The 22,950-nt window shown below is 41.4% G+C and overlaps 1 pseudogene; it reads right to left on the bottom strand.

Moving 5' to 3' along the window:
- Positions 1-9,741: 9,741 nt before the first annotated feature.
- On the bottom strand, positions 9,742-22,491 carry LOC134378889 (large ribosomal subunit protein eL8-like; annotated as a pseudogene).
- Positions 22,492-22,950: the final 459 nt, after the last annotated feature.

A 22,950-nucleotide genomic window follows, 5' to 3' on the forward strand; every position in this document is an offset into this window, starting at 1 on the left:
AAGAAACAACCTCTATCTCTCACCATATACCAAAATCAACTCAAAATAGATTAAAGACTTAAATATAACTTTAAAACTTTTGGAATAAAACATAGGGGAAATGCTTCAGGACATAGGTCTGGGCAAAGACTTCAGAAACACAGGGAACAAAAGCAAAAATTAATGAATGGGATTATATCAAACTAAAAAGCTTCTGCACAGCAAAAGAAGCAATCAACGAAGTGAAAAGACAACCTGCAGAATGGGAGGAAATATTTGCAAACTATGCATATGACAAGGGATTATTATCCAGGATATCCAAGAAGCTAAAACAACTTGATAGTAAAAAAAACCAGTAATCTGATTAAAAAATGGATAAAGGAACTGAATACATAGTTTTTGGAAAAAGACATACAAATGGCCAATAGGCATATGAAAAAATGCTCAGCATTGCTAATCATCAGAAAAATGCAAATCAAAACCACAGTGAGTGAGATATCATCTCACCAGAGTTAGACTGGTCATTATCAAAAAGTCAGAAATTAACAGATGCTGACAAGGATGTGGAGAAAGGGGAACACTTTTTTTTTTTTTTAAAAAAGATGACCGGTAAGGACCCTTGACTTGGTGTTGTCAGCACCACGCTCCCCCAAGTGAGCCACGGGCTGGCCCTGAAAGGGGAACTCTTATACATTATTGGTGAGAATGTAAATTAGCACAGCAACTATGGAGAACAGTATGGAGATTTCTCAAATCACTACAGAGAGAACTACCATACAATCCAGTAGTCCCACTACTGGTGTGTACCCAAAGGAATGGAAATCAACAAGTCAAAAGGACACCTGCAGTCCCATATTTATTGTGGCTCTCTTCACAATAGCCAAGAGTTGGAACCTACATAAATGTCTTTCCACGGCTGACTGGACAAAGAAAATGTGGTTTATATACACAATGGAATACTACTCAGCCGTAAGAAAGAATGAAATTCTGCCATTTGCAGCAAATTGGATGAGCGTGAAGAAATTCTGTTAAGTGGAATAAGCCAGACACAGAGAAATATCACATGTTCTCACTCATATCTGAAAGCTAAAAAAGTTGATCTCATAGAAATAGAGATTAGAACAGTGGTTACTAGAGACTGGTGGAGGGAAGGGAAAGGGGACGGGGAGAGGGTGGTCAGTGAATACAAAATATTAGTGATAGGAAGAGTGGGATCGAGGGTTATACAGTAATATAGGGAGACTTTGTTAACAACAAAGTACTGTGTGTCTTTGAGTAGCTAGTCAAGATGACATTGAATGTTCTTAACACAAAGAAGTGACGAAGGTTTGAGGTGACAGATATACTAAGCACCCTGATGTGATCATTGCACACAGTATGAATGCACTCAAATATCAAATTGTACTCCATAAATATATACAATTATCATGAGTCAGTTAAGAAAAATAAATTAAAAAGAGAGGAAAAAATAGAGAAATAGAGAGTAGAATAGTGGCTACCAGAGGTAGGGGAAGAGAGCGGGGAGGAGGGCTGGGGAAATGTTGGTAGACGTACAAAGTGACATGGTTACAGTTAGATAGGAAGAAAAATTTCTGGTGCCCTAGGGTGACAATAGCTAATACTATTGTATTGTGTGTTTCAAGATAGCCAGAAAAGAGGATCTTCAATGTTCTAGACACAAAGAAATCATAAATGTTTAGGTGATGGATATGCTAGCTATTCTGATTAGATCATTATACAACATATACATGTTTTTGAAACAACAAACAGTACCCCATAAACATGTACAATGAAAAAAAATTTAAAAAATAAGTGAAAAATTGTATTTCCAAACTTTTTTTTCTAGTATGTGCAAATGCAGCTGACTCATATATAGATTTTAAGCCTAGGAAACTTACTAAACTCCTTTACTAATTCTAACAATTTATAAGTAATTCAAGTTTTCTGTGTAGAACATAATATTTGCAAATAATGACAGTTTTGTTTTGTTTTTCAAATCTGTGTTGCTTTCCTTATCCTTGCCTGAGTGTGCAGGTTAGGATTTTGAAACAATGCTGAGAAGAAATGGTGACAGTGCATAACCTTTTATTATGCCTGATTTTAGAGAGTATGTGTTAACATTTCACAACTGAAAATTTTTTTTGCTTTTGTTAGTTTGAAGATACCCCTTTAGAAAATTTTTTTGTCTCTAGTTTGTAAATATATTTGCTTGTTGTCTCATGAATGCTGTTTTGAATTTTATCAAATATTCCCCACATCAATTCAGATCACAAGATAATTTTTCTTCTACTAATGAGATAAATTACATTAATATATATTGACCTAAACTTTCATTCCTGGAATAAACCCAACTTGGTTATGATTTTTTTTTTTTTTTTGGCAGCTGGCCGGTATGGTCTTTTTATTTCTTTAAATTGCTGGATTCAGTTTGCTAATATTTTGTTCAGGATTTTTGCATCTATGTTCATGAACAGATTGATTTTCAATTTTCCTTTCCAATACTGTCCTTGCTTACATTTTTTTTACACCAAGCTTTAAAGAGTTTATTTTTCTCTGTGCTGAGAACACTTAAGATCTACCCTTTTGGCAAATTTCAAGTATGCAAAGAAGTATTGTTAGTGCAGTCACCATGCTGTATATTAGATCTCCAGAACTTATTTATCTTGCGTAGCTGAAAGTTTGTACCTTTTGACTAACATCTTCCTATTTCCCCCTGTCCTCCTCCAGGTTCATCCACGTTCCTGCAAATGGCAGGATTTCCTTCTTTTTAAAGGCTGGATAATATTCCATTATAGATATATACCACATTTTTTTCTTCATTCACCTGTTGATGGACACCTGGGTTGTTTCCATATCTTGGCTACTGTGAATAGTCCTGTAGATATGTCTTCAGCATCCTGATTTCAGTTCCTTTGGATATATACCCAGAAGTAGGATTGCTGGATTGTATGGTAGTTCTTTTTTAATTTTCTGAAGAGCCTCCATACTGTTTTCCATAAATGAATTTACATTCACACCAACAAGTCTGCAAGGGTTCTTTTTCTCCACATCCCTGCCAACACTTGTTATCTCTTGTCTTTTTGATAATAGCCATGCTAACAGGTGTGAGGTGATATCTTATTGTAGCTTTGATTTGAATTTCCCTGATGCTTAGTGATGTTAAGCACCTTTTCATACACCTGTTGGCTATTTGCATGTCTTTGGATCACTGGATTTTAAAAGATGCTACAGACAGCCAGATTAGTGGAAAGACCAGTACTTGGGGGTCAGAGACAGGCTTGAGCTCTGATCTTTAGCATTCAGTAGCTGAGGGCTCTTGGGCTGGCAACTTATATCTCTGGGCTGTGGTTTCCTCACCAGTTAAGTGGGAGTAGTAGCACATGCTGTCCCCACCTCAAAGAGACATTGCACTACAGTGGGCATGAAATGGAATACTTTATCTAAAAGTGCAGTATAATCCTACAAGAAAGGTAATCTCTGCCAAAGCTGGGAAAACATTGTTCTGTGGATTCTCTCTGTAAATCTGTTTTGGACACTATCTCCACTTACAAGGGTCAGAAGCACTGACAGTGTTCTTCCAGAAGAGATGGTGTTGGCACTTTCTGAAGGCAAATTTGTAGCCTTTCCCAGTCACTGAATTATTGGATATTAAATCTGGAGACATCTTACAGATCATCCGGTCAATGGTGAACTTCAGCCAAGAAGGAATTTAACACATATCTGGGGATTTAATATCTTAATTGTAAATTGCATGTTAATTTTAATGTTTTAATTTATAAGAAAAAATACTTTCTTATGGTAATGATAGAAAGAATATTTTAAAATGTATGAGAGACATAAATGAAAAGTCCAAGTTTTCTTTCTTCTCTAGCCACCTCGGCCTATTTTTCTCCTTAGAGATATAACTCTTTAAACTTTCTCTTTTTAGTCCTCTTGTAGTTAGTGCCGTAATTCTAAATGATAGGATTTTACCTCTGTTCCTTGATTTATAAGTTTTTAGCAGTATCTATTGTCTCCCCACCAGGAAAATGATGATTGATTTCTTTCCTTTTCTCCTCTTTACTTCCCTCTCATCATATTTTACTTGTAGTTCGTCACTTGGTTACCACTATAGCTTTAAATAATACTTTTGAACTTTCATATCTTGACCTATAAATTAGAGTTTCCACTGAATTCTCACTATGTAAGAAGAGAAAATTATTCTTCCACATTTCCCTCACGGCTCCAGCTCTGTCTGTCTCTCATCCCCTGTCATCCAAACTGATGCATTTCAACGTCTGGGTTTATAACCCATAATCTGTTCTATGACCATGTCCTTTATGCTCTCTGCCTGTAGGTTGATTCTAAAAACTGAAAGCCAGTATCCAGAGTTTATAATGTTATTATTATATAAGTTTTTGTTCAGTGGAGAAACATGTAATGTGAATGCATAACTAGAGAAGGAAATGGGGTTCTACGTTAATAAACCCGGGAACCTAAGGGAGAAGAAAACTCTCAAAATCCAGCAGGAAGACTGATTTCTACGAGATGGGAAAAGGGACATCATAGTGTAACGACTTACCTTTATTACCTCTGTATGCATCAATCTTATCACTATAATTATCCAACTTTTAAGTCATACCATTTCTTGTAGGGAATCCATTTTCTTTATGAGTACACTTACTTTAGAGCTTGCTGAATTTTTCTAATTTTTCTAGGTTCTGATTTGGACCTCTTGCTTTCTAGGCCTGCTGCACAGCTGTCATCTTGGGTTGTCTTTCCATTCTCTTCTGTCTGGCATTTTCTTGAACTCCTTTCTTGATTTGCTGTGATACATCCTTGAAGAATGCTCTCAGAGAAGATTACTATGTGATAAATACCAGAGTCCTCGTTCAAACATTAATGTCTAGATTTTATTCTTATTCTTGGTTGATAACTCAGGAAAATATTAAATTTTATGTTTAAATAAAATTTTCCTCAAAACTTAAAGGCAGTTCAGATCCCTGTACTGGCCAGCTGCCAAAAATTTAAAAAAAAAAAAAAAAAAACAGAAAAGAAAAGAAAAAAAAATGCCTTCTTCACCTTGTAACCTAAAAGCAATATTTCATTCTCTTATGGCATGGAATGTTCCTAAGATATCTGATGCCAGTATGATTCTGGCTCCTTTGTAGGCAACTTAATCTTTCTTTCTGGAAACTTTTCATTTGGTATTCTAAAATTTTGTGATGATGCTGTAGGGTGTGTGTGTGTCTCTGTGTGTGTGTGTGTGTGTGTGTGTGTATGTGTGCATTGTAATCCATGCTTCTTGTGATTTGGTGATGTCTAGAGACTCGCATCTTTCTGGTTTTCTATCATTTTTTTGTGGCCCTTTACCAGTTTCTTACTAAACCCCTTACCTTCCCCCTTTCTTACCTCTGGTAGCCTCAGTTCTGTTCTCTCCTTTTGAAATTTCAACAAATTATTGTGTTTGTTGTATCTTTTTTTTTTTTTTTTTAGTTCCCATTCATGAGTGACAACGTAGTATTTCTCTTTCTGTGCCTGGTTTATTTTACTCAACATAATTTTCTGTAAGTTCACTCATGTAGCTACAAATGGCAGAATTTCATTTTTTTTTTATGGCTGAGTAATGTATACCACATTTTCCTTATCTAGTTGTCCGTCGATGGACATTTAGTTTGGTTCCAACTCTTAGCTATATAGTAAATAGAGCTGTGATAAACATGGGAGTGCAGGTGTTCCTCCAGTATGATGATTTCCATTCCTTTGGGTATATACCCAGCAGTGGGATTGCTGGATTGTGTGGCAGTTCTGTCTGAAGTTGTTTGAAGAACCTCCATACTATTTGGCATTATGGCTGCACCAATTTACAGTTTCTCCAACATCGTAGAAGGATTCCCCTTTCTTCACATCCTTTCCAGCATTTGTTATTCTCTGTCTTTTTGATAATGGCCAATCTAACTGGGGTGAGATGATATCTCAAAGTTTTGATTTGCATTTCCCTGATGATTAGTGATGTTGGGCATTTTTTCATGTGTCTGTTGGCCATATGTATATCTTCCTTTAAGAAATGCCTATTTAGCACCTTTGCCCATTTTTTAATCAGTTGCTAATTTTTTAAAATGTTAAATTGTTTGTATTTCTTGTATATTCTGAATATTAATCTCTTGTCAGATGCATAGTTTGTAAATATTTTCTGCCATTCTGTAGGTTGTCATTTTGCTCTATTAATTGTTTACTTTGTTATGCAGAAACTTTTTAGTTTGATATAATCTCATGTGTTTATTTTTTCTTTTGTTGTCTGTGTTTTTGGGGTTTTATTCATAAAGTCTTTGCCCAGACCTACTTCCTGAAGTCTTTCTCCTATGTTTTTTTTGGTGGCTGGCTGGTAAGGGGAACCAAACCTTTGACCTTGGTGTTACAAGGCTGCACTCTCAGAACTGAGCTAACTGGTGAGCCCTTCCCCTGTTTTCTTTTGGGAGTTTTATAGTTTCAGGTTATATATTTGTCTTTAATCCATTTTGAGTTGATTTTGGTATATGATGAGATGTATGGGTCTAGTTTCATTCTCCTACATATGGATGTCCAGTTTTCCCAGCACCATTTATTGAAGAAGCAATCTTTTCCCCAATGTCCATTCATGTTGCGTTTCTCAAAGATCAGTTGGCTGTAAGTATGTGGGTTGATTTCTAGGTTCTCTATTTTTTTCCATTGATCCAAGTGTCTATTTTTATGCTAACCACGCTGTTTGGGTTACTTTAGCTTTTTAGTATAATTTGATGTCAGATAGTGTAATGCCTCCAACTTTACTATTATTATTATTTTTTGCTTAAGATTGCTTTAGGTATTCAAGGTCTTTTGTTGTTCCATATGAATGTTAGGATTATTTTTTCTATTTCTGTGAAGAATGTTATTTGTATTTTGATGGGGATTGCATTGAATCTGTAGATTGCATTGGGTAGCATGGACATTTTCACAATGTTAATTCTTTCAATTCAAGAGCATGGAATGTCTTTCCATCTTTTTATGTCCTCTTTAATTTTTTTCAGCAGTGATTTGTAGTTCTCATTGTAGAGATCTTTCACCTCCTTGGTGAAATTGATTCCTAGGTATTTTGTTTTCTTGGTGACTATTATAAATGGGCTTGCTTTCTTGCTTTCTTTTTCTGCTAGTTTGTTACTGGAGTATAAAAATGCTACTGATTTTTGCATGTTGATTTTGTATCCTGCTAATTTACTGAAATCATTTATCAGTTCTAAGAGATTTTTTTGTACAGTCCTTAGGTTTTTCTATATTAGGATCATGTCATCTGGAAGAAGGGGCAATTTGACTTTGTCTTTTGCAGTCTGGCTGCCCTTGACTTCTTTCTCTTACCTGATTGTTCTGGCTAATACTTCCAATGCTTTGTTAAACAGGAGAAGTGAGAGTGGGCATCCTTGTCTTGTTCCTGTTCTTAAGGGAAATGCTAAAAGGATGATATTGGTGGTAGGTTTGCTGTATATGGCTTTTACTGTGCTGAGGTACTTTCCTTTTATACCTAATTTGCTGAGGCTCTTTATCATGAAGAGATGTTGAATTTTGTCAAATGCTTTTTCTGTGTCTATTGAGATTATTATATGGTTTTTGTCCTTGATTTTGTTGATGTGGTAAATCACATTTATTGATGTGTATGTTGAACCATTCTTGCATCCCTGGGATGAATCCTACTTGATCAGGGTGTATAATTTTATGGATGTGTTGCTGTATTCTGTTTGCTAATATTTTGTTGAAAACTTTTGTGTCTATGTTTATCAGAGATATTGTTCTGTAGTTTTCTTTTTTTTGTTGTTGTATCTTTGGTTTTGGCATCAGGGTGATGCTGGCCTCACAGAATGAGTTTGGGAGAATGGCCTTTGTTTCCATTTTTTTGAGATAGTATGAAGAGAAATGGTATTAATTCCTTTTTAAATGTTTGGTAGAATTCAGCAGTAAAGCCATCCAGTCCAGGGCTTTTCTTTGTTGGGAGACTGCTGATTACTACCTCAATCTCATTGCTTGTTATTGGTCTGTTTGGGTTTTCTATTTCTCCTTGGTTTGGTCTTGGTAGTTGGTATGTGTCCAGAAATGTATCCCTTTCCTCCAGGCTTTCAAATTTGTTGGTGTATAGCTGTTTATAATAGTCTGTCATGATTCTTTGTATTTCTGTGGTATTGGTTGTAATGTCTCCTTTTTAATTTCTGATTTTTGTTATTTGGGTCTTCTCTCTTTTTTTAGTTAGCCTAGCTAATGGTTTGTATGTTTTGTTTATCTTTTCAAAAAAACAACTTTTTGTTTCATTGATCTTTTGCATTGTTTTTGGTCTCTATTTCATTTAGTTCTGCTCTGATCTTAATTATTTCTTTCCATCTACTACTTTGTAGTTTGGATTTCTCTTGTTTTTCTAATTCTTTGAAGTGTAGCATTAGGTTGTTTATTTGATATCTTTCTATTCTTTTGATGTAAGAGTTTATTGCAATAAACTCCTCTCTGTATTGCTTTTGCAGTATCCCACAGGTTTTGGTATGATGTGCCTTTATTTCCACTAGTTTCAAGAGATTTTTTGATTTCCTGTTTAATTTCTTCTTAGACCCATAGGTCATTCAGGAGCATGTTGTTTAATTTCTATGTATTTGTATAGTTTCTAGAGTTTTGCTTGTTATCAATTTTTAGTTTTCATCCATTGTGGTCTTAGAAGATACTTGGAGTGATTTCAATTTTTAAAAATTTGTTGTGACTTGATTTGTGAGTGTACATGTAGTTTACCCTGGAGAACATTTCATATGCTGATGAGAAGAATGTATATTCTGTAGTTGTTGGATGAAATGTTCTGTAGATGTCTGCTAGGTCCAGTTGGTCTAAAGTGTAGTTTAATTCTTGTGTTTCTCTTTTTATTTTTTGCCCTGATGATCTGTCCAGTGTTGAGAGAGGGGTGTTCAGGTCCCCAATGGTTATCATATTGGGTCTATCTCTTTCTTTAGGTCTAATAGTGTTTGCTTTATTTATCTGGGTGCTCTGGTGTTGGGTGCATATGTATTTATTATTGTTATGTCTTCTTGCTGGATAGATCCCTTTATTATTACATAATGTCCTTCTTTGTCTCTTTTTATGGCTTCTGGTTTAAAGTCTATTTTATTTGATATAAGAATAGCTCCTCTACTCGTTTTTGGTTTACATTTGCATGGTATATCTTTTTTGATCCCTTCACTATTAGTCTGTATGCATCTTTACAGGTGAGGAGTCTCTTGAAGACAGCATATAGTTGTCTTTTGAGGGGGTAATTTAATCTATTTACATATAGGATTGTTATTGAAAAGTATTGTCTTACTCCTGGCATTTTATTGATTTTCATTTAGATGTTTTAAAAATCTTTTGTTCCGTTCTTCCCCTTTTATTGTCATTGGTGTTTTTTGTTTTTTTCTTTCTCTTTCTCATTTGTAGTTTTGTTTTATCACTGAATTTTGTTCCTTCTTGTATATTCATTGTAGTGACTATAATTTTTCAGATTCTAGATACAGGACTCCCTTGAGGATTTCTTGCAGGGCTAGTTGTGTGGTGGTGATCTCCTGCAGTTTTTGTATGTCTGAGAAATACCCTGTTTGGAGACCCACATCTTTCTTTTGTTCTGGAAGCATTTTAATAATTTCTGTCTTTCATGTTCTCTGTTCTCCTATTCTTTTTCTTTTCTTTTATTTTGAAGGAAGATTTTTTATTATTTTTATGTACAGAACACTCAATAGTTACATTTAACCTAGCTTAGTGGAAAGTTCCTTAGCAAGCCACAGATTTTGGACCCAGGATGTTGCCTCTCCAGTAACAGCAAATCTCATTCTATCTGTAATTGTAGTTGATCCTGATAGTTTCCACCAGCTTAGCCAGAGTTCTTTTGTCTTCCAAGTTAACTTGAGTGAAGGCAGCAGTGGTGCATGTTTTCCTGTGGACTAGATAGTCTGGCCTTCCCCTTTATAATGCAGTAGGGGACCTTCCTCTTATGGCACAGGGCAGGCAGGAGAACAACCAGCTCGATGGGATCCATGTCATGTGCAATCACCAGCATCTGAGCCTTCTTGTTCTCCACTGAGGTGGAGACAGTATTAACCCCTGGTTGAAGGACAGGTGTTCTCTTTGTGGGACATCTCCCCTGCCAGCAGCTTTCTTCTCAGCCCAAGTCACCGGTCTCTGTTTCTTCTCTTGCTTTGTCTCTGGTTTGCACTTGTGGTCCAGCATAAGCTGTTGAGTAGCTGTTTGGCCATCAAAGTTCTGGGTTAACTAGTTAATTGTAGGAGGCACTTTCAGCTACTTATAGAGGATAGCCCTTTGCTGTGACAGCAAGATGCAGTGGGGCCATTTGAGAAATCCCCTGAGGTCCCTTTTGGGCTGGATATACTGTCTAATGCCAAAATTCTTAGGCCTTTTGCCAAAAAGAGGATTTACAACTTTCTCAGCCTTCTGCTTTTTCACCACAGCAGGGGCTGGGGCCACCTTCTTCTCAGTGGCCTTCTTTCCTTTTGGCGTCTTGGAAGGCTGGAGAAGAGAGCTGTGCTCTTTTCCCTGAACATCTATTAGGTGGATATTAGGCTTTTTGAATTGATCCTCTTAAGTCTCTTAACTTAAATTTTTTCCCCTAAATCTTTGCATTTTTAATTTAAAATTGAAGAGATCAATGTTTTGCTTCTAGCCCTTTTCATTGAATTTTTTATTTTGTCAATTATATTTTCAAAATTCAAGAATTTTTTTCCTGTTATCTGGCTTTTTGTGCATGTGTGAACATTCTGTGTTTCTTTTCTTTTTTGATAGATAAGCTATTACTTTCCTCTGAGTCTGATGAGAAAGTTTTGAAGGTCTCTTCTATTGCCTGTTTCCTCTAGGATCTCTTGCTTTTGTTCATCTTATTCCGTCTCTCTTGGGTGGCTATTTTTTCATCAAATTTATTATTGATTAGTTGATTAAAAATAGCACTTATTTACTTCTTACTCTGATCCAGGCACTGTGCAAGACAGACAAAGTCCCTACTCTCATGGAGCTTGTGGTATAGGGAAGAAGTCACAACTATCCTGTAAATAAATGGATGAACAGGACTTTCACTTTGTAGTAAGTGTCATGAAGGAAGGAAGCAGGGTGGTGTGAGAGGGAGTGACAGGGAGGAGTCTCTTTAGAGCAATTGGTCAGGAAGGCCTTTTCAAGGATGAAGCATGTGGCCTGACACGTGAAAGACAAGGAGCAGCCAGCAAGGTGACAGGAGAGGAGTGGCACGGTCACAGAGGAGGAAGGGTCAGATTATGTAGTACCTTCAGGTAGGCTCTGGTGTAAGGAGATTTAATTTAACTTTGATTTAACTTTGATTAAACTGCAGCGGGAGGCCCTTGGAGCATTTAAGAGGGGTGTGTTGGTCCGATTTACGAGTTTAACGATCCGCTCTAGCTGCTGTGTGGACAATGCTCAGAGACAAGAAAGAATGGCCATGGGAAACCAGGAGGTGTCTGTTGCAGTTGTCTAAGCTGGGAAACAGGTTAGAGTTGCTGGTTACAGCTGGGGGAATAGGGAGGAGCCATCACTGGGAGAACACAGTGTCACAAAGGCAGGACAGAAAGTGTCCCAAGAAGGACAGAGTGGTTCATTGCCAACTGCTGCTGAAAGGTCGTGGAGGGTTGGGGCAGAGCAGTGAGCATCACGCTGGGTGAGTGAAGGTCGTTGGTGACTTAACAACCTCAGGAGAAGGTGAAGGAAGAACTCAGATGGAGTGAAGCGTGTGCACAGTGTGTGGACATAGTAGCTGTGTAGTAGGTTACTGTGGTGGTGGGTTTATTGCTTTGTATTGGTGCTTTGGAATTGGAAATCACTTGAATATTTGCTCCTAACTCCAAACACTTTGTAGGACTGTTTATATTTTGTCCAATGCCTTCCCCTCTTCTGTACTTTTCCACCCATTCTTATGATTATATCAGAAAAATCCCCAGTGAGGAAAAAAATGGGTTTTAAAATCTCACTTTACTTCTATGTTATTTCTGATTATCTACTACCAAAAGGGGCTTTTGAATTTTATTTTGTGAATGAGGATGTGTGTGGGGATTGGAGTCTCTTTCAGCTGGTGCTGAAGCTGGGGAGGGGATCTAGGACAGGTGTGGGGAGTTACCAGGAAGTAGGTAAATCACTGACACTATGATATGATGTTTGGGTGCACTCAATCTTCATAGTCAAGAAATGAAAGCACAAACCTGGACATTTTCCTTTAAAACCTAAAAATAATAAGCATGGGTTTATTTCCAAGGTACCTAAAGACCACATATTTGCTTTTCTCAAATTCTAAGCTGTTTGAAGGTGGGGATTAGATCCAGCTGTGAAGGGTGTGGAGCGAGATCAAAGTGGCAAATATGTGCTAGCCGCTCTAAAGGTATTCTCCCATCTAGTGTTCATCTCAGCCCTGTGTGGTCGGTTATTTTAATTCCTGTTTTACAGATGAGGAAACTGAGGCTGGGAGAGTGACTGGCCACCATCCCACAGCTAGCGAGAGACATACTTGGTAGCTGAACTCACATCTGATTCCAAAGTCCATGCTCATTCATTGTTTTCCCTTTTTTTTTCTAATTTAACTTTTAATTTTGTTAAAGCTATATAGGAGGGTACTTAAGTAAGTTTGTGGAAAAATTGAATTAAAACATATCCTTCCATGAACTTTTTGAAGACCCCTCGTACTCATACGTATAGACTGCAAATATTAAAACACTTCTACATGGTTGATTATTACAGCAATTCCCTGTTCCACTCTCTAGAGTCATCCACTTGCAACTTTCACCTGATTCTTTTGACACTTTCATATTTGTAAAATACATAAATTTGTAAATATGTAAAATTTTAACATATTTCTTGATTTAAAAAAATTTGGACGGTAAGTATATTCTGGAATACAAGGATTTTGTTCTCTTTTACCCATCAGCCCGCAGAACACAATTCACGTTCTCCATTCTCCCAGCATAGTTAAATTCTAATTTCGGTCGGCTCCTTTTTCAGCATTTATTATGACCGTGTGTGCTGAGTCACGCAGTACACAATTATTACCTTTCTTTTCTGTTATATCTTTTTGTTTTTCATAGAGTTAATAATTTCCTGCCTGTTTCATTTGCTTAGACTCCCATATACTTATCACTAATTCAATGCCCAGTTTTCCAGGTGGGCATATCTCTCAATATGCTAATTTTCCTGAAGAAGTCTCTTCTGGATCTTCTGAATTGCTCCCAACCGTATTGGTTGCTCTTACTCCAGTGACACATCTGCCATCCTGGGTTCTGTTTCACCCATTTTTCTGGTAATTCTTTGACCTCCCTCCTTGCAGGTCTGAGAAGGTCTTTATTCTATCTGTTCATTTAATTGATAGTTTGGCTGAGTATAAAATTCAAGATTTCAAAACATTTTACTTCAGAAATTTGAGGGCTTTGCTCCATCATCTTCTGGCTTGTTAGATGCAATCTTGGGTTGCTTTTTTTACCCTCTCTCTCTTCTGAAGTTTTGGGAACATTTTCTCTGTCTCTAGTATTCTGAAATAGCACAATGATATGTTCTGTTGTGGGACTATTTTGTTTTTTCTTCTTGGTGGGCCCTTTTTAATTTACAAATTCATATCTTTCAGTTCTGGGAGATTTTCTTGAATTATTTTACTGATGATTTCTTTGTTTTCTGTTTTTGGAACTCTTGGACAATTCTTTCTTATTTTTCCCATCTATTTTCTATCTCTTTTTCTCTTTGCTCTTCTCTCTGGGAATTTTTCTCAACCTAATCTTCTATTGTAAGCTATCTTATTTTAATTTCCAAAAATTATTTTAATGTTCTTTCATAGATTTTTAAAAAAATGAATACATTGTCTTTATTATCTCTCTAAAGATACTAATGATAGTATTGTTTTTCTCCTATTTGCTTTTCCAGTTTGCTTTGGTCCCTCACTTTCCTATTCACATATTTTGTTGACTCTAAGACTCCCTGGTGCTAGTGCTCTCTTGATCTTACAAGAAGATGTCCATGAAATTATTTTGCATAGCTGAATCACGACTGCCTCTTGGCTCACAGTGATTTTAAAATTTTGATTTGTAAGGCGTGTCTGGATTTCAGAGATGTTCATTCAGAGATGTCAAACATATGCATCTTAGAATCAACGAAATCAAATGAAATAGGCTTCTTCATTTATCGGGGGATTCTTGCTACTCTGCTCATAGTTTAAGAGTGGTGCACCAAAAATCTGTTTGAAGCCCTCTCTGTCTGGTGGTGGTGGTAGTGGGTGGATGGAGGAATTTCCTTACAGTGGAATTAAGTGCAAGGTGATTTGGCATGGCTGTTTCACTGGGAAATCCTCTGATGATTATTTCTCTTGGGCTTGTTGGACTAATAAGAGAATTTTTGAGCCTGGCTGCTGGCCTTCTGAGAGTCAAGAGGGGAAGCAAGGCTGGAGACACAGGTATTCAGTGTGTAGACTTCTACTCAGTGCCTCTCTTCCACACAGTGCCCCTGCCCTCACTTCTGCCTGGTGTTTTCTAGCCCAGAAACGCTTGGTTTACCTTTCCAGTGGGAAAAACCCAGCAGGCTTCTGCCCTTTGTGGAGCTGGGAAGGAGAGCTGCTGGGGTCTAGCTGCTTCTCAAACAGACTTTCAACCAGACCTTCTGTTTTCAGCATTATCTTTTTCTCTACTTCCAAAGGAACATGGGGCTGCCAACTCCTGAGCCTTTTGCAGGTCTGTGGTGTGAATGCGGTTGCATCTTGGCATTCCCCACTATTGGTTCAGGTTTGCTAAGTCAGTTACTTCTCCTTCACTTTCCAGCTTCCAAATATTCTTTTCCCATTCTCTTTGTCCTGGTGGGTCTATACCTCAAAAATCACTTTACTGCTACTTTAGTTCATTTGGAGGGAGGAAATGGAGGTAAATATTAATGCTCATTTGCCATCTTTACCTGAAAGTCCTAATTGATTTTTGATCTCTAATTTAGCGATGTAAGTTCAATTCAGAACACTTGGAAAACAATGAAAAGTACAAAGAGGAAACAAACAACCCGTAATCCCAGATATTACCATGGTTACTATCTTTGCACGTAACCCTAAATGATTCCTTGTGATAAATTCTTAGTTTTGGCCATGGTGAGTGAACTAACACACACAGTTTAAAGGCTTTTGACATATATTGCCAAGTGGACCTACTGAAGATTGTTCCCGTATACAGCACTACCAGCAGGGGAGAACACCATTTTTTTTTTTTAATATTGTCATCAACAATGGTAAGTATATTTTTTAAGCTTTGCCAACCTCGTAGACAAAAACCAAAACAAACAAAATAAAAAAAACATGGTTCCTTTAAACCTGCTTTCTTAAATCCTAGTGACTTCATGTCCTACAATTTATAGTCCTATAAAATCCAATATGTACCGTCAATTTGTGTCTTCTGTTATGAATTACCTTTTTCATTTCCTTTTACTATTTTCAATTAGTGCTTTTATCTTGTTGATTCATAAGAACTCTATATATTAAGCCTTTTGATTCAATACTTCAAAATATTTTCCCATTTGCCTTTCAATTTTGTAAGTCCTTTTCATTTTGTGCTGTCAAGCAATTGATCCTTCCTTGTATATCTGTATCTTTGTTATTCTTTTCTTACTCCAAGACTGTTTTTACCTACATGGCCTACTAGTTCTTATATGGTGGCATATGGCATGAAATAAGGCTCTTCTGTTTTTTCCTTGTATTATTTACCAGTGATCTCAGCAATATTTATTTAAGATATACTTTCCATGTTGATCTGAAATGCCACTTTTATCTGGATCTGTTTTAGAGCAAAGACCAGGAACCTTCCAGGGCTCCAAGTTTGCCCCTTCAGGACAGGTGGGCTCATCTTTCTTTCTGAGTCTCTGTCTCCCCATCTGTAAGTGATGTCAGGGAACTGCATTATTTCTGCTGTTGCTGAGTTTTACTTCCACGTATACACTTGCTCATTAACTTCACAAACACATATGGGTCCTCTGCAGGCCTGTGTTTGTGCAAAGCACTGGGAATACAAAAGAATATAAGGTGAGCCCCTGTGGTGGTCGCTGTAGTGAGCAAAGACAAACTTGTCTAGGAGTAATCCCACTCTGCAGCACCGTGTCTTCCACTCAGGGTTACAGAGAGATCTGAAGGATGTTGTGCAAAATATTAATGGTGGTTGTTTCCGAGGATGTGGGCTTAGTTGAATTTGGATCTCTTTTTTATTCCTTTCTGTATTGCTTGTATTTTCTGCAAGCACATGCATTATTTTTTATCTTTTTTTTTTTTTTTTTTTTAACAGATTTCAGTTTCTTAGAGTTGGCTTAATTGTAATCCTTGGTTCTGAACACCGGCTAGGGTCCCACATTACCTTAATAAAAAGAAAACAAAGAGAAGAAATCCACAGAGATCAGTGCAGACCCAAGGGAGGGAGGACTCCAAGAGAAGGTGACAAGATGGTGTTCCTTAGGTAGACACACTGGGACGCCCAGAAGGCCAGGCTGTGTGAGGGTGTAAGGTACAGCAGCCTGCCACGGTGTGGCCTTTGTGGACTTGGGAGTAATTCAGCTCATCAGAAGCTGAGATCATAAGCAGGAGTGACCATGTGTTATCTGGTGGACACAGGGGACATTAGAAATGAATAATTTTAAGGCTGTGATAATTTGCATGTCTAAGGATCTCATATACCCAATTAAACCAGTCCTTTGGGGGCATTTTCTCATAAACAGAAGGTTACATATTCCTCCTATTAAAAAGTGTAACTTTAGGGCCGGCCCCGTGGTGCACTTGGGAGAGTGCGGCGCTTGGGAGAGCAGCGGCGCTCTGGCCTCGGGTTCGGATCCTATATAGGAATGGCTGGTGCGCTCACTGGTTGAGCACGGTGCGGGTGCTGGCGACACCAAGGCAAGGGTTGCGATCCCCTTACCGGTCACAAAAAGACAAAAAAGAAAAAGAAAAAAAAAAGTGTAACTTTATATTAGTACCACAGAAATGAAGACTCTCTGAGCCAAAGAATCCCTAAGTGAAAGAAATGGTACAAATAAATGCACCTTTACATGATTTATTAACAAAATGAGAACTTTTACAAATGCCATCTTTTTGTCCAGCACGATCAGTTTCTCCCTCTCTGCCCCATCCTTCCTGCGGGCACGCTGACATGTCCTTGGCTCTCCTCTCCTCTCCGTGCCTGTGTAGCTAGGACCTCACTTCTCTGCCCTCCCTCCCAGAAAGACGATGCTGCGTCATCTGCTCTGCTTTCGCACCTTGCTTCTCTCCTGAGTCCTCTTCATCAGGCTTTCAAGCTCCACTGTCCTCACCAGCGTCCATGCCAATCCCATGGTCCATCTGCTGTCCTCTTTTCACTGTGGCTTTCAGCAACATTTGGCATGGTTGACCACCCTTTCCTTTTGGAAACATTTCTCAGAGCTTCCCTGCCATCCATCCCATCCCATCCCATCCCATCCCATCCCATCCCATCCCATCCCATCCCATCCCATCCCATCCCATCCCATCCCATCCCATTCTTCTGGTTTTCCTGCTACTTCATCAGCTGCTCTTTCTTAGTATCTTCTACCCATGTCTGACCTCCAAATGGAAAAGTCTAAGACTCAGCTTTGGATCCCGTTCTCTTTCCCCTATTTTCTCCCCACGTGGTCCCATGTGGGCTCTGAGCTTTTACTACCGTCTTTATGCTGAAGATCCTGATAGCCTGATTTTCTCCCACATCTCCAGACTCCGAACTCCACGTAGAGGTTCACCAAGCCTCTCAGACTCACGTGGCTGCAACAGAACTCTTGCCTCTCCTCCTCCTCACGGCTGCTTCTCCCCGGGTGTTTTCTGCCTCAGTAAATGGCACCACTATCTACTCTATGGGACCTCAAACCCAGGAACCATTCTTGATGCTTTTCCTTCTTTTGCTCCTTACATTTATCCACCGAGTCCTGGCAGATTTATTTGGCAAACGTATTCCAGATCTGACCACTTCTCCCATCTGCACTGCTCAGATCCTGCCTAAGCCATTGTCTTCTCTTGGAGGGGCTACCCTAACAGTCTCTGAACCGACCCCACCCCTTCCCAGTCATTCTCTGCAGTCTGCAGGGGACAGTGATCATTCTCATCCCTCTGAATCTAATCTAAATCTGATGGCTTCTGGTTACCACCAGAACAAATCTGAACTCTTTCTAAAGCCCAGTGAAACTCATGCCCAGCCCTGCCTTCCTCACCGTCCTCATTGTCTGCCTCTCAAACACTCCCTGGAGCCCTGGTGTTTGCCGTTCACTCTGCCTAAAGTGCTTTCCCCCAAGACCTTTGAATGGTTGGCTCCTCATCATTCCGGCCTCTGCTGAATCACCACCTCCTCGAAAAGCCTCCCTAGAGTCACTTAGACCTTCTCTATTGCACGGTGTTTTAAAAAATTCTCAGACTAGAATTTATCCTGTCTGGTATTTCTGTTTCCGCTGATGTTGCCTGGGGAGGCATGAGCCTCAGAAGCGTAAGTGCTGAAGCTAAGTGCGTAGCGTGTAGCTCGTGCTCGGTGGGATTTACCTTAAGGGCGCCTCAATAGAGACTAGGCTGTGGGACTGTTTTTTCTTCTACAATAAAGAAGGTGGCAACTACTTCAAGGTTTAGGTAGGAGAGAAGATCCCAGATTGTCCTTGCTGAGAAGAGTTGCTTACAAGGCCTCCCTTACAAGGGGGGTCACATTATGCTAGGGGGCTTTGAGTGGCTTAAAAACCTGTCGCCTCTGGAGTGGGGATCTCTAGGCAGCAGAGGGAGAATGGGCTTCCAGGTGTGCAAGGCCGACCTCACGCCTCCGCAGCCTCGGAGCTGCTGTATACCCGGGTGGGAGCTTACGTTTACACAGGTTCCTCAGCCTCGGCACTGTTGACATTTGTGGCCAGATCATTCCTTGTTGTGGGGACTATCCTGAGCATTGTAGGACGTTCAGCAGCACCCCTGGGGTCCACCCACTAGTGCCAGGAGCAACCCCATCCTAGTTGTGACAATGAGAAATGTCTCCAGACATTGCCCAGTGTCCTTTGGGAAGAAAAATGCCCCTGGTTGAGGACCACTGTGCTCACGGGAGAGGCCCACATCCAGGCCTGCTGCCTTCTGAGCTCAGGCCTACCAAGGCCTGAAACCGGCATGAACCAGGGGATCCTCTTTCCCCAAAGAACCCAAGGACCGCTCCTAAGGGTTCCCCAAAGTAGGGGAGGTAGAGGCCCTAGCCTTCACATCAGAACTCTGCCAGACTTTCAGAAGTGACTTCTTCCTGGGTGGGCCCGTGTCAACCCCTAACCAGCTTCACACTGCTGGGACCACACCGGGGATCCCACATATTCCCTGCTGCTGTGCATGCCTTGATGCTCTGAACCCCCACCTGCCAAGGTGAAGAGCAGACAGTGCCCTGAGACAGGTGGGCCGGCTAGACTCTCCGGGCCCCTCTCACAGCAGGCTTCGGCACCAGGGAGCTCCTGGCATCAGAGCCTCGAGGCCTTGGGGGGAAGGGCTGCACTTGTGATATTAACCTATATAAAGGGACAGACAGGAGGCCATTATTGGCACCCAGAACTGGGTAGAAGGATACCCCAATTACAAATCCTTATTTAATTAATCAACCAACTCATTATCAGTTGGTATGGGCCCTCAGAGAAATGTAGGAAATTGGGATTGTCTTTAAAACGAGAAAGAATAAAACATAAACGTTAGCTTCCTTGGCTGTGGCTTGATTCTTTTTGAGATAAAATGTAACTGCTGGGAAACACCCCTGAAGTCAGGATTTGGTTAGTTGGGTTTGGTTGCTAGCAGATTTGTTCTGTTTTTCCCATGGTGAGGATTCCAAACAGGTCACTTCCTCGGGTTCCAGCTGGGGGTGACTGGAATCTGGTGGGAGTTTCCCCACCCTGGCTGCTGGTGCAGCCTGCCTTTCCCGTCACAACAGGGCTGTCATCATCACCTGGACTCGGCACAGCCCCGGGGAGTCCAAGTAAATCTGCACGGGGCCCTGCATTCCTGTCTTCTCCCCTCCCCATGCTGCTCAGCTGATGTCATGTTCATTTATTGTGATGGGGCCGGTGGTTGCCCAAGGGTGACCTGGCCTCAGGGCTGCTGGACTGGGCCATGAAGGCTTAATTAAGCCTTATGGAGCAGGTAACATGGAGTCAAGGATGTGAGTCGTCATTACCCCGTGAAGCCGGGAAACAAGGTCAGAGGAGCCCGCCGTGCTGGGGTATCAGGGAGCGCTTTAAAGCGTTTTCACAAATTCTTTGGCACATCTCCATCAAAAGGTGGACTCTAATCCCGTCCCTTTGAGTATGGCATCTCTGGTGACTCACTTTGAGCAATAGACTGTGGCAGAAGTGACTTCCGGAAGTGAGGTTATTACAAGGCGACACAGCATCTGTTTGGCTTCTCTCTGTCCCTCTGTCTCTTTGTCTCTGTCTGTTCTCTCTCTCCCTGCTTGCTCCTGCTTCCAGCCTCTATGGACAGGCCAATGTGGGTGTCCCAGTCATGGCCCTGGCTGAGGCCCCAGCCCTCCAGCTGGCATTGACCACTTGGCAGGTGCATGAGCCAGTGTGCAGGTGTTTTCATGCCCCAGCCTTCCGACCACTCTGGCTGGTGTCTAGTGCAGTCGAGACAGGCTGTTCCTGCTGAGATCTGTCCAGATTTCAGATTGGAGCAACATACATACCATTGTTTTCAGCCACTTAATTTTGGGGTAGTTTGTTATGCAGCCACAGCTAACTGGAGGAGATACCAATCACATTAATAAGATCAAGCTGCCTGGCCCCAGCACTCCAGCCCCGCTTCCTTGTTCCCACCCTGCCTGGAGTTCTGGCTGGCTTCTGATCAGCCCCCTCCTCCTTCAGTCTGTGCAGCAGCGCTGCTCAAAGCCAGGCCCTGCACTGGCTGCATTGGAGTCACCTGTGCAGCTGGTTGAAATGTGGATCCTGGAATCCCTCGCCAGACTCACTGAAGGGGCATATCTGGAGGTGGGACCCAGGAACCTGCATTTGTTACAAGGTTCCCATGTGATTTTCATGCAGAAGAAATCCTGGGACCCGTGTTTTTAGGCACAAATGCAAACCCCAAGGGAATCCAGAGGGGAGCCTGGTTGCCTCAGGCTCCTCTTCCTTTCCTCTGTGGGACACTCTTAGGGAGGTGACCACAGAACCCCAGAACTTGTAGCCACTTCTTCTACCTGTCCATGAATGACTTTGTTCCCCTTCTTAGAACTGACAGAAACAACAGAATTTTCTAGACCTCCATTTTCTGATGTGCTGGTGGATATGCAGTCATCCCCATGGAATTTCATGACATAAGTGCTTCCAAAGTATTGGGGAATTTTTTCTTGCTTATGACACCCTGGTCAACTCATGTCTGACTTTACATGGCCTTCAGGACAAGTGGAAATGACCTTAACACTGCCTCGTTCCACAGAAGTTATGCAGAGCAGTTGCCACAGCTGTGAATCAAAGTGACAGCTCTCCAGAAGTACCACATTTTAAAGCGTAAAGCCTTTGATGGCCACAGAGCCTCATGATTTCCCAGAGGAGTACACATGCGGACCATGTTGCCAGATGCGATTCCTTTGGTCCAGATAGCAGGAGGGACACTGTGCACTTCACCTCCACACTGCAGCACCCTTTTATCATGCTGTGCTCACAGCTCCCTCCTCCTTGTAATTCAGACCATTAGTACATTGGGATTCAGCATCTGCAGCCATGGGGACCATGTTTGCAACTTGCCAATGACCTGAAGAAGCACCACAATCACCCCACAGCCGATGCTGCAGACATGAAAGGGTGCAAGGATGGGAGACGGCTGCATGTAAGGTGTGGGCAGTCAGGTGGGAGAGATCAGGGCTGTCCACGCAACGGCAAGCAGGACAAGGGTGCACGGGAAAAAGTCAGGCATCTCTGTAAACCAGGGGCCACATGATCTGTGAGGAGCGGGCACAGGAGTTGGTAGGTTCTCGTGGAGGAGGCAGGTCTTGGGTGGCCTTTGAAGGGGAGTGAGGCCTCAGTCCTGTGGGGAGGACTGGAGGAAGGCTTCCCTCCAGCCTGAGAGGACGCCTGCTGGAATTGTGCCCCTCGGGGCCTCTCTTGCCTCACCCTAGTCTGAGCCCTGCTGGAGCCACAGGTGCACAGGGAGGAGCTGGAGACGTGGGTATGGGCATCTTCCTCCCCGGGAGAGTAGTGGACGTGGCGGTCGTGGGCAGTGAGGGCCAAGGCTGGCTTCCTGCACCCCACAGGGCAGGCTGGCTGGGTTCACTCCTGGGCTCCTCTCAGTTGTTGCCTTGGTGAGAGGCCACGTCTTACGCCAGCAGTTGGTGACCAAAATGAAGCCAGCTTTCACTTTTTGTGCTTTGGAGATGGAGACCCTGCTGGGTGTTTCTCTTTGGGAAACGTTGGTCTTCTGCGGTTGGCGCTGCGCACCAGGTCTTCTTCTGCAGAGAACCCCTGCAGGTGCATTCCAGGAACGTGTGGGCGCTGGACCCCGGCACTCAGAGGGCCAGCGAGCATCTCCTAAGTCCCACGACAGACCCAGCCATTTTGGTATCTACCCTGCATCCTTTACTCTGGAAACTCTGTCACCTGTGTGGCGACCCCGAAGAACACTAGCGTCTCTGACCAGGGCGCCAGCTGCTGCGTAAAGTCCGTGGCTGGGTTTGCGCTGAGGACACACCTCCCGGCTGCTCTCTGCTAATGCCAGAGCACGCTCTGGGGATACTGAGGCACACGGGCTCCAGGAGACCTGGACGCCTTTGTCAGCCCACTCCGGCTCAAGGATTTCCCAGTGGTTTTGCTGAAGCTTCCTTCGACTGCACGGTGATCTAGGACGCTTCCACCCACCCTTCCTTCCCTCTGTCCTCCCCTCTGAGTCAGACTCACATTGCAGTCTGGTGGCCTCCAGCCTTCCCTGGCTTCCTTCTCATTTCCCTTGACGTGGGCAGTTCCCCTCATAAAATCCTTCAGTATTTA

The sequence above is a fragment of the Cynocephalus volans genome, chromosome 5, assembly GCF_027409185.1.
Source record: "Cynocephalus volans isolate mCynVol1 chromosome 5, mCynVol1.pri, whole genome shotgun sequence".
NCBI classification, from domain to species: Eukaryota; Metazoa; Chordata; class Mammalia; order Dermoptera; family Cynocephalidae; genus Cynocephalus; species Cynocephalus volans.